This window comes from Alligator mississippiensis, chromosome 2, assembly GCF_030867095.1.
Source record: "Alligator mississippiensis isolate rAllMis1 chromosome 2, rAllMis1, whole genome shotgun sequence".
Lineage (NCBI taxonomy): Eukaryota > Metazoa > Chordata > Crocodylia > Alligatoridae > Alligator > Alligator mississippiensis.
The window spans coordinates 300,066,051-300,079,084 of NC_081825.1; positions in this window are offsets into that span (position 1 = coordinate 300,066,051).

Here is a 13,034-nt window from a genome sequence, read left to right on the forward strand (position 1 = left end):
CTGCCCCACTTTTGTTTGCGCTTTTTATCCACGAGCCCCCTTGCATGGCATGTTCAATGCAAGCTTCCTTTGCAACAGCCAGCTGTGTCCCCACTCCCAACTGGACTGCTGCCCTTCATCGTGCCCCTCCACAGCCCCTGGGAACCAAGGAGTGGGTCCAAGCACTGCCTCCTTCCCCCACGTCGGGCAAGCACGCTGCAACCTTTGGTCGCTTGCAGGCTATTCAAGTTCCTTGATCTCGTGTTTAGGAAAGAGAAGCAAGCATAAAAGTGAAGATGCCCCCAGCCACAGGTCACCCGCCCCCTGGACCCCTCGGGGGAAAGCACTCCCCCGCAGCTCGCCTGCTGCCAGGCGTGCTGGGCTGGGCTTACTCTCAACCCTGGTGTTGGAGCTACAGCACTTCACACTGTTGTTGAACCAGTTCCCAACCTGTGACCTGTTGGGACGGGTCAGCTGTTATGTGTATCTGCACCTTTTGAGGGCCCTGGTATCTTGTCCCTTCCTTTTTGCTGCCTGGATAGGCTGAGGTTCTTATATTAAAGAAGACTCACTTTGCAGGCAGGGGTCATGTCTAATAGGACCTATAAGAGCCTTTGGTCTCCCTAAAGCAGTTTTCAACGTCCTTGTCTGTATAAGCTTTTATTGGCACTCGCTTGCAATGACCTGTGTACCACATTCCTGGTGATACCACTCCTGAGGCATTCAGCCATCCTACATTTATGTGGATAAAGCCATTGTTCCCTCCCCCCATGTACTCACTGCCTTTTATAGGAAGCTCTGAAGCTTTTAAAATAAAATTGGACAGAGTAATTATTTTAGCAGAAAGGTTTGATGTTCATATGCTGATTTTGCAAATGTTTCTTTAAGGATAAAGGTCTCTGAGCGCGCCAGCTCTAAATAGCTACTGGATGCTGCTGTTGATGAGGAATACCTTTATTCAGTATTCTCCAAGCATTAGTGTTGTCTGGAGAAAATACGCCGCTCATCTTGCCAAGAAAGATGATAGACATTAACTAAACGCTCTGCCTTTTTTTAGAAGTCATCAGGGTCCTACTGAAAGGGGGAGCTGAATGCATTCAAAACTCTTTCTCTGAGTCTGTATCCAAATGATTGGGACTATCATCAGCACTTGTCAAGATGCAAATTCTTACTGGGGTTGTGTGTTTGGGCTAACGTACGGCTTAAATACGCACCGTGATGGAATACGCCTGCTGGTTGCAGAATGAGCTTCACATTTTTTTTGACTTAATTCACCATAGCCATGTGTGTGTGCACGTGCATGTGTGTGCATGTGTGTAGGGAGTGGGAGGCTTGTGTGACAGATAAATCCCCTTGATATTATTGCTGCCTCGCACTCTTGCATAGGCAACATTTCTAATTAAAGCCCATCTCGATGTTCTGCTTTTCAGCCAAGGTAAATTTCTAGAAGTTACATGTTGAAAATGTTTTATCCCCACTTGCGGTGCTGGTTTGGCTTTCCAGCTCTCTGCCAGGGAGCAATCTGTGTGTTCCGCATTTATTTCAAATGTGAAAGCACATGTAGACCTGAGGCATAAATGTTTCAGTCCTCTGCTATTCAATTATCAACCATCCTGGAATCGTTTAGGAAAGGACTCTCGAGTAAGCTATCTCGTCCTCTTCCTCTCATTGTTCAGTAACAAATAAAACCAGCAACGGCATCTGTTTAAATAGGCGAGACTGAACCGAGGTACCATACAACAGGAGACCTGCTAGGTGTGCAAACATCTGTGTGATTTATAAAATAAACCCAGAGATTTTTCAGTAGTAATCCAGAGTATGCAAACCATTCTGCCCTGTGAGCTGAAGAGCTGGCCTCTTCCAAAGGAGGCCTTGAGTCTAACGAGGGGAACATTGAGTCTGAAAAGTTTAAAAGCTGACAGAGAGAGAGAGTGTGTAAGTGTGTAAAAGCCCATTGCTGCATAAAGATAAAAGTGAATGTTTGTCTACAAGCCTGGGTAAATTATTCCTACTATTATACCAGCAATGCTGGGAAAGCCCAACCGCAATCAAGGTCCCACTATGCTGAACCTTGCTCAGAAATGCAGGGTATTTTCTACACCGCTAGTTAGGGTCAGCTTTTATGGCCCAGCCCAGACCTACACTGAAAACTGTGCTCAATGTGCTGCTGTCAGTTCATAGTTTCATTATTTCATATTATTAGGGGCTGGAAGGGACCTTACAGACCATCGGGTCCAGCCTCCCCCCCCTGCACTTGGGCAGGAAAGCCTGCTGGGTCCAGATGAGCCCAGCAAGGTGGGTGTCAAGACACTATTTGAGGATTGCCAGGGTGGGTGACTGTACCGCTTCTGGGGGAGCCTGTTCCAGACCCTGGGCACTTGGCTTGTAAAGAAGTTTCTCCTTATGTCTAGCCTGAAGGGATCCTCAATCAGCTTGTGCCCATTATTTCTTGTCCTCCCCTGGGCTGATTTGGTGAAGAGTTGCTCCCCCAGGCCCCAATGCACACCCCTGATATACTTACAGGCTGCCACCAAGTCCCCTCTGAGTCTTCTCTTCTCCAGGCTGAACAGTCCCAAATCTTTCAGCCTCTCCTTGTATGACCTGGTCTCCAGACCTCTAATCATGTGCGTGGCCCTCCTTTGGACTCTCTCGAGCTTCTCCACATCCTTCCTGAAGCGCAGCGCCCAGAGCTGGACACAGTACTCCAGCCGCGGTCTCCCCAAGGCCAAACAGAGAGGGAGGATGACATCCTTAGCCTGGCTCAAGAGGCCTCAGTAGATGCATGCCGGTGTTTGATCAGCTCTGCCTGCTACAGCATCGCATCGGTGGCTCATGTTCATTTTGTCGCCTATCGTGACACCCAAGTCTCGTTCAGATGTGGTGCTGCCAAACCTGTAAGAGTGATGCGGATTATTTCTCCCCAAATGCAGCACTTTACACTTCTCCGCATTTAACGACATCTGGTTGAGGTCCGCCCACCTCGTGAGCCTGTCCAGGTCCGCCTGTATTGCCAGCTGTCTTCGAGTGTGACCACGCTGCCCCATAGTTTGGTGTCGTCAGCGAACGTTGCCAGTTTACTTTTAATACCCGAATCCAAATCATTGCTAAAGCACTGGTCCCAGTACTGATGCCCGAGGGATGCCACTGGTCATTTTCCTCCATGTTGACTCAGTTCCCTCAATCAGTACTCTCTGGGTCCTACCGTGGATCCAGGTACGTAGCCACCGGACCACTTCAACCCATCTCTGCTGAACTTCAGGGGCTGAGATCAACCCCCCCTTTCCTGCCCCTGCCTGAAACATGTTTGGGATTCACCTGGGTGCTGCAGACCATGAAGAAAAGTCCTCCAGTAGCAATCCCATAATTCACCGTTCTTCTTCCAGCCCCTCTGCACCTCCCTTTCTGTCTGTAATGGCTGAAACCAAGTCAAGCACAGAAGGGGAGACGAGTAGTTTTCACACAGATTCCCAGAAAGGCTCCACTGGGGGAACGGGAAGCACAATGCAGATGCCTTCAGCATGGACCTCAAGGTTGGTCATAGATGGGGGAGACTCAGCTCACAGGGCTGGTGTTGCTTGAGGACAACCCTCAGGGTCAGTCCTAAATATCCACGGAGTCATACCCATAGTATATTAACTGTCTATATATAAGGCACACAAATGGTGGGTGGGGAAAAGAGGGGTTATGACATGCCAAGCCAACGGTGGACCTGTGTTAGAGCCCAGGCCTGCGAGCTTCCAGCAGTGCTGCATGCAGGGGAGCACTGCCTCCCGAACGTGAAGTCAAACCACCTAGGAAAAGACTGACCACAAACACAGAGGACACAGCAAACCTCGGTTCCTGATGCACTAGGTACTGTCCCGCAAACGAGGTTTAATTGAACATATTTAGACTGGATATGGACAGTTTAGACTGGATATGGTGGTGGCTCCTGGCTTTGGGACCAGCCATGAGACTCGTTCTCCCTGAGATGGGGAGTGCGATGGACCTCCCTCAGTCCTGCTGCATCAGGAGATGCGGGCATGCATCTTAGAGAAGGGGTCACTGGTGTGTTGTGGAGGTGATGCATCCCCTCCCATGGGCAGCATGATAGCTGTGCTCACTTTGGAGGTCACGAGGGAGACCTAGAAGCATCTCCCTTCCCCGGTTGCAGGAGTGGAGTCCAGCGCAGGCATCCTGTGGACAGACAGGTCTTTGGCTGATGGTGGTTATCACTGGCTGGTGGTTGGGGGAAGTCAACCCGAGGAAGCGGTAGTCAATATGAGTACACTGCACTGGAACAAAGTGCCAACGTTAACCTATTTCACCCGACTAGGTTCTGCTAACCCACCTCATCAACCACCGTGAGAAATAACGTGCCACCACATCATGCATCCGGCAGGACAGTGGAAAAGTGAATGCTAAAATGAAGAAGGTGGAGTGAAAGGGCTTCAATATTGCCTTTAAAAAATGACTCCATGGTACAGATTGTTTTTACCATGAGCTTCTGACGCTATTTATTTGATGGGCTTAATTATGTCTCTGTCACCAGGACTGATTGGAGTGACACCTACTGAGCCGGGCAGGTCTCACCCATTGCAGAATTCCTCTCCGCTGAGCTGTGCCAGCAAACTGCTCAGCGCTCCAGATGTTGCTGCTTTTTGAGAAATGAGAACTTAATAAACTAGGCTCACCCTTCCTCCTGGGGTGAGCGCAAAGACAGTCCGATATGGAAAATCACTGCTCAGTACCATGAACAATATCCTGAACGGTGCACCAGTGCCAGCACTTATTTGTCTTAATGGAACAGAAAGCCTAGACGCCTAATGCAAAAATCTGAGCTGGCAACTGCTCACGTCTTTAATATACATTGAAAGCTATCCATGAAAGAGGGCTCTGAAACCAAGAGAGAAAGCCTGGAGGTATATTTAAACAAACTGGAAAAGAACAAATAGGAAAAAGGTTTCCGCGTGGCTTTGAGTGGTTGCTTTTCCCAGCCGTTATTGGAGTTCAGCCCATTTTGCTGATTTATGGCGAACGCCCGCACAACACACATACACCCGCAGCAAAGGCGTGTTCATTATTTGTCACACAGTAGTAGTGGGTCTAGGACCTCGTCTGGCATGGAGCCCCCTCGTGCTAGGAGCTGTACGAGCATAAGAGGATAGTCCCTGCCAGCTTCCTGGGTGTGCACAGGTATAGGGCAGCGTCTCGGGAAGGGATCAGGCTGTGGTGCCAAGGCCACCACAGAGCTTCTTGTGAGCTGCTATGTAGATAAGGGGGAGCCACGACCTGCTTCTGTATGGCAGAAAGGGTCTCATTCAGGCTGCGAGGGGGGAAAGCCAGGCCCCAGGCCACTCAGGCACGCTGCCTTTCCTCACGCTGACTGTGTTGGGTCTTGGCCCTTGGCGAGGAGCACCTTGCACACAGGAGTGCATTTTTCCCCGGGTGACACCTACTGTGACTTGGAGCAATGCTTGTTGAGGTGAGGCCTGACACCGAGGCACCGGGTAGATTAAGTGACTTGCCCAAGGTCATGCTGGAAGTCTGCAGCAGAGCCAGGAACTGAGCCCCGCTCTCTCAGTCCCAGCGTGCTGTCTGCTAGACCAGCAGGGGAAAAATGGGAAAACCTTTTTGGCAGAGGTGCCACAGATTAGCTCTGCACCCTCCCTGGGTGCTATTCGGATCCCTTTCCCCTACCTGATCTACTGCTCTGCCTTCTGCTCCCTACCCTGTGCTCCTTGAGTAAGGCACTGCTCTGCTTCCTGCCCAACCTGCTGCTCTGCTTTCTGCTCCCTGCCCTATCTGCCCCTGTGTAGCCAGGCTGCCATGCGCCACACACACAGTCTGCCCATACCACCTACCCTGCCCTTCATTCTGTATGGCAGAAAGGGGCTCATTTATTCAGGCTGCAAGGAGGGAAAGCCAGACCTCCAGCCCGCCCAGGCGCGCTGCCTTTCCAGTTCATTAGCTGGTGCTATGCCTGGGGGGCTCTCGCTGTGACTTCACTCCCTTGATCCCCGCAGGCCAGGGGGTGGCCAAGGCATCGCAGAACTGGCTTCTGCTCCGTCCCACGTCACCTCTCTGAGTCCCGCAGGCTGTTCTCCGCTCACCTGGGACCTCTGGACACTTCAGCTTGTGGAGATGCACTATATCAACCTAAATACATCCCCAATATCAACCTAAAGACGCCTGGCATAGTTAGGTGGGGAAACCAGACCTAAAAGCACAGCTAGAAAATGCAGGTCAATTCATGCATTGTAGCCTGCCCCTGCTGCCTCTTCACATAATGCCGGTTCGCATCTTATTCTGCAAATAGGCTCGGTATCTCCCAAGAATAACGTCTGAAGCATGGTGCTGCTTAGTGGTATGGGCATGAATGAAACCTCACCAGCCCACTCGAGGCCCCAAGACCCACCCCACTGCCCGGCTCCACCTGGCTCAATGCAGCACTGAACCCACGCACCAGCCTATGCACCTCTGTGCTGGATCTGGATGGTGAAATCGGAACAAAGCGAACCGGCAAGCCCTGCAAAAGCCATCCTGGCGCTCCCCTTGGCTCAGAGAGAAGTGAGAAAAAGAGGCTTTTGTGTTTGTTTTATGGTTTCTGCAGATGCTTCCAATAAAAGAATTGTGAAACCTTTCCCACTGGTGGCCTGTCCTCTCCGCCCCCCGTGGTGACACAAAGGCTTGCTCATTTTCCAGGAGGCTTAACAACTTGAGGACGGCCTCTGCTGCCTCCAGTTCAGCAAAGCTCTCCCGTTATGGGCTGCAGATGAAAGCGGTGGATTTTGGATGGGCAAGTTGATGTCTGGATCAGCTTGCATCCTAACGATCCAGCATCTATTAAAACTAATTTTCTTCCTGTGAAATATGGAGGGGTTTTTTTTTTGTATTTCTTGACCCTGAAGGAACTGGGGGGTTTCTAGTGCTACTGGAGCATTAGTGCCTCTTTGCTACTGAAACGTGTTCGTACCACCGGGATGGTTCCAAGGAAAACTGGATAGATTAAGGAGTCTGCTTTTGTAAGCTTCACCTCGTGAAGAGCCTGTCCCCCTTGTCCAGTTAAATTGCATTTGTTGAGGCAATAAAGAGGATTACATATGAATTTGGAGATACTAAATGACTGGCTTTTTTGCAAAAAAAAAAAAAAAAGAAACAAGAAACACCAACACTGCTGTGTAAAAGCAAATGCATTTCCAGCGTGTCGGTGCAAAGATTTTAGTCGTTTGAAAGGAAGCCTTGGCAGATGTGGGATACTAGAGACCTACATGCCAGCCGGGAAGGATTGCAATGTGCCAGGCAATGTACTGTACCCCTTCCTGAAGGGATAATATCTCTTATGGAAGCAGCCCTTGAGGGCCAACATCGGATTCGGGTTTCAGAAGGAGTGTAGGATGTGAAGGTACGTTCCCTTGCAGAGGGGATGTGTTGTGAGAAGGACCCCATACAAACATCCCTGTCCACCAGCAGCTACGGATCGGTGCCAGGTGAGCAGACTGGCATCCAGATGCTGAGCCCAAGCAGAGCAGACGCGCAGCGATAAATCAAGTAGAAGCACAGAGAGAGCGCAAAATTACAAGGGGAAAAGTGTGAAGGTCTGTGCAAAAGTAAGCACCGTATTTCACAGTGTATAAGTCAAGGTTTGAAGCCAAAATATTTACCCTTAAATTTCTACCTTGACTTAGGCAGACCCAAAGAGCCTTGTCCTTAGACCAACACGGCTACAACCTACAGCCCCACACCTTGACTTATACATTATATCAATACTTCAGCTGGACCCTGTGCCAGCACTCTGCCATGAAGGGAGGCAGCATGCTGGCATCTAGGGGCTTCTCAGTCACTGACTGAGGCCAGGCCAGGCTCCTGCCTGACATCCCAGAGCCTGGCTGGGTGCCCAAACCCCATGCCCATTGAGTCTGTCCTGGGAACACTTACTCATGGCAAGGTGGATCTGCCACCTGATGGCGTACGAGCTGCGGCACCACGACCTTCCACCAGCAGCACCAAGGTGCAGTGCGGCGGCAGCGAGCGGTGCTTGCCAGGTAGGAGCCACTCGCAGCCCCCCATGCTGAGCTCCGCTGCTGCCTGCCCCGCTGCAGCTGCATCTCATGGGCTCCGGCCGCAGCGGTGGAGTTGGCTTTTACACCGGATCTAGGAAAATCCTAACTTTTTTGTTCAGAAATATGGGGTCGACTTATACACTGTGTCAACTTGTACACTGTAAACTACGGTACCTTAATGTGAAGCCGAGGAGATCCAACGCAGAAGGAGACCTGTGGGCACTGTGGGGAAAATGGAAATTGCCCCATGTATGGGTTTGGGTGTGATGGTTATGGCAAGAGATATCATTATGCCATAATCTTGTGGACAAGGAAGGAAATGTTATATGCCAAGCTGCCCCAAAAGGCCCCAGTAAAAGCTCAGTGTGACTCTTGAGGCCAAGACACCCAAGCACACTGATACCTACCGTGTTATAGGAGTTGATAGTGGTGAAAAGGAAGATGGACACAGGCCTGGCCCAACATATGGATGCCCTGGGCAATCACTTAGGGCAGGAGTAGGCAACCTTTTAGGGCAGTGGGCCTAATTAGCTCAGCTCACTCTGAAGGCAGACCCCCGCTCCCTTTGCTGGCACTGGGCTCCTGACCCAGAAGATGTTTCCTTGCTACAGACTTGCTGCCATCATCTCGACTTCCTAGGCTGGATGACTTCACTTGGTGGGCTGGATCTGGCCCTTGGGCTATAGGTTTCTGACCCTTGGCTTAGGGCACCCAGGTTGGAGGTGCAACCCCTGTGGAGCTGATTTATGACCTGGGGCTTCTGAGCAGTCACTGCAGTTAGCTATTTCAAGAGGAGAAAGGTTGGAGGGAGCAAAATGAATTTTGCCCTAAGAAATAGCAGGGCCCAGACACACAAGAGCTCAGGCTTACAGTAACCAATAAAAACCTCCCAAAACATCAGGATCCTCAGGATCACCTACAGATCAAGCACTTGAAAGCAAGCTACATACCTCCAACAGATAAATGCTCATTCAGGTAGAGCAGCAGGGAAGGGCAGATATTTCACTGGAACAGCAAACCTTCAAATCTCCATGCAATTTGCTGGTCCAGGCAAACACAAAACAGAAAGCCGGACAAGAGGAAGATGCGCTGCATTGAATCTTGATTGGTAAGACACAGGCCAATGAGCAACCAATACAGAAGTATTGGAATAAGCTCCCCACATGGTGGGTGACACAAGGCATGCTTGGTATAAGGAAGCCTGTTGTCGCTAGAAAGGCTCGCACTCCCTTCACCATCAAACTGCCCGAGAGTTGTATGCAAGGCTACGTCCATACCACACGCAAGGCTTTGCCTACCGTACTAGGCAACCAGGCATCTGGTGAAGTAGCTTGTTGCTTGCAAAAGCTTCTGCCTCTCTGAACCAGTTAGTCTCTAAGGTGCCACCATGCCCTGCCCTGCTCTGCCTTCTACAATACTCCGGTCTGAAAGAATAACCCCGTTCCAAGGAGGAAACTGGTTGCCAAGCAAGCTAAGGATCAGGTTTAAAAAGTGTAATTCTTTAATACTTCCATAAAGTCATAGAATCACAGAAAATGAGGCCGGGAAGGACCCTCGGGAGGTCACGTCTAGTCCAGCCCCCTGCTCAAGTTCATCCCAACCGAGCTGGAAGCTTGTTGCACTATTCACCTTGCATGCAGCTCTTTCAAACGAAGGCAACCAAGGATTGCGTCTCAGTAGGAGAAGCATGCTTATGTATAAGCAGACATCTAGCCTGTCTTGGTTGCGGGGTCACCTAGAGGAGACTACGGTGGGATTTAGGCACCAAGAAGCAAGCCACTTTGGCCCTGCTTTGCAAACCACTAAGCTTTAAATAGACTTTTGCCCTTTGTCTTGTTTGCTTGAAGTGGAAGCCGATTGGGGCAGGGACTTGGACTTGATAGAGGCACGCACTGTACTTAGCACAACGATCCCTGGGCTGCTAGTTATTCAGGCTGGCCACCAACGCCTGAGATCCCTTGCAAAGTCTTGCTTATTTTTGCCCACTTGACAGCTCTGTGGATAAGATGGTTTTATGCCCTAAAAGACACGTCGCGTCTCCAGATTATGATGTGCAAAATGTTTTTAATGTAGGCAGACACATCTTTCAGCTGCAGAATAACAGAAAAACACGGAGTGCTAGGACCCTTTAGGCCGCAAGGACCTTAAATCACCTGTTGGTTATTTTCCAGCGGGACAGGTGCAGCCCAGATTATCTGCAAGCTATACTCCTGCTTCACAACACAGGCCTTTAATGCAGTTAGAGATGCCTTTATTCACTCTTACACTCCTGAGTATTTCTGTGTAAACATTTTTAATCTGTGGCAAGCCGGGCTGTTTGTTGTGTTTTGTCATGTCGGTGCAGACTGCGATCCATTAGACATTGAGATGAGACTACTAAGGATTTTCAGATGTTTTCTATTTCCTCAGCGAGGAGCTGGATGTGAACCAAGGCTCTGAGGTGAAAGGGTGATGTGTAATATATTGAGACATCTGAAATAAAATAATGTAATGTTTTTAATATTTAAGAAGTAAAAGGCAGCAGTAAAACATTGTGGAAGGCGGAAAACATGAATACCTATAGATTTTAATTTTAAACGCATGCAGATGTTGAATTTTAATCAGAGCATGTCAGAATCGGACTGTAACAAAAGCAAAAATGTGAGATCTGTTTTCTTGAATTGCTTCCACATTGTGTGCGTCGGATTTTTATTACATATAGCACTGCATCATCATATATTTATGTAAAATGCCAGCATCTATTGACTTTGCTCATGCTTGATGGTTAGCACGTAAAATGCTTTTCAGTGAAAGGTATAGTCTTTCGCCCAGTATATACAGTATATATTATATACACCCACACCTTCATGCATAGTGACAGAGCTCATTCCCATTGCAATACAGGTCTTCTTTCTTTTGGACCTTTGGGTGTCTTAACTTCTTTCCAGGGGGGCTGCACCGGGAACATCTAAATGGGGGTGTCTTTTAGCGAGGAACATGGTGTTAGTTGGAGGGGACTCGGTCTTACGACAATACAGTTATGGATGACATGGCAGAAGAGAATTGTTGCAACCAGATGGCATTGTACTTCCCCCCCTTTACTTGGTTTTCACAGTTACTGTGTGTATTGTGATAGTGCAGCAGAGCCCTTGCCAAGGTGTGGGTCCCGCAGTGTGAGGCACTGACTATACAGGCGCATAGTGAACGATGGTCACAGTCCCAGAAGAACTGACAGAATACGAAGTGGGGGCAAATGAAGGAAGTGGGTTTATACCCATTTTACAGCTGTGGAATTGATGCTGGGGGGGAAACTTGCCTATGGAGATAGAGACAGACAGGCGAAAATTTGGGAATTACTCTGGGGTAAAAGTGGAGTAGACACATGATGTATGGCTTTCCACTGGGATCAGTTACTCCACCCTGGGGTAAAGTTATCCCCCTCTCAGAAAGTGAGGTATAAGATACGCCAGTAACCAATTTTACCCTGAAGTCGCTGTTTACTCAGTGCAAACCCAGTTCCTCCCAGTTGGACACCAGGTGCAATAGCTTAACTAGGGCGGGATGCCTGTGGCAATTTGGGCAGGGGGTGGAAAAAACAATTGCATGAATGGCATGGAAGCAGCTGGAAGTGGCCCTTTTGGTCACCCTTTTGGTGGTGAAGGGCAGGAAGCCTGCCCTTTTGGTCACAGCTGCCCCAGGCACACCTGCTGCAGGCAGCCAACTTGGAAGAACTGCATTTGTGTGTCCCTTCCCTAGTCCAGAATAAACTTACCACTGAATAAATGCTGGGGTGAACTGCCCCAGTGTAATCATATTGTGTGTCCACATGCATCCAGGCCAGGGCCATAATGGAAAGAGCATCCTTCTGTTTTACTTGCCTTGCACTTCTGTTCTTGTTCCCCTTGATTGTGCTCCCTGGGCTTCTCTTTCTTTCTCTGTTGCCTTTGCTCTGTGAGGTTTTCCAGCAGTGCTGAGCATTTCCCTGCTGCTCTCCTCACTTCAGCACTCTTCTCCGGGAGTGAAGCACGTGACATTTGTTCTTTCACATTTTTCTTAAACAAGATATGGTCGGTGGAGTTGCTGGTCTCCAAGTCTCATGTTCTTCCTTGTCCATGCTGCAAGCTGCTATCCTGCTTGTATTTCTAGTGACCTACCTGGGCCCCATCTCTGCAGCACAGTCCAGCTGGAGAAGAACGGAGAAGTGGTTTTGAGCCCCAATTGCAACCTCTCAATTGGCATGCCCTGCCCCAGTGTACTTGGACCAGCTGCTAAGCATTATTGTTTCTCAGTAATCGCCATTGCCTTTGCAATTCCCAGCTCGCTCTGCGCTGTGATTCAAGGGAGATGTCAAAGCAGCCTCCCCAGCGAACCAGTCTCCTCTGATTTGTAGAGGCAGAAATTCAAGCTTTGCTGCCTTCCTAATAAATGGCATGATTTTCCTTTCCAAATCCTGTCCTTCAACATGTGTGTGGTTGCGTGCTTTACCAGCACACCTGCCTCCAGATTGTGCCAGTCCTTTGTACAGCCATGGCAGAAGTATGAATGAGTTATAATGATGCAGCTTGGTTCTGTTATTAGCAAGTAATTGGATCCACCCCCTGATAATGCTTCCCTGGGTCAACAGCCTAGATCCTTTCCCTGTACAATCTGCAGAGCCATTACCTCTCCCTCAACTTCCCCTCCTTCCCCGATCAATGGAGAAAGGGCAGAAAGGTGCATGAGCAAAGGTATTCCCATCAGGTTAGAAACTCAGCCAGTTCAGTTCTGCCTAACCATTTGCAGTCCTCTGAATCCCTCTTTTAAGACAATGTCTTCAAAATCCTGTTATATGTACCCCGACTCTCTCTCGTTACAGAGAAGATACTTAATTTGACCTGGTGAATGCCTCACTTCTTCTATTCTGTGAAAGGGTCTTTCTATCAAAGGGCTCAAGCATATAGCCATGGGGAAATAGGGCAAGAGCATTTATAGGCTCAGTTCTTATTTTCCCAGACTTCTTTGTATGCCCTGTTGAACCTTGGGATCTTCTAGGTA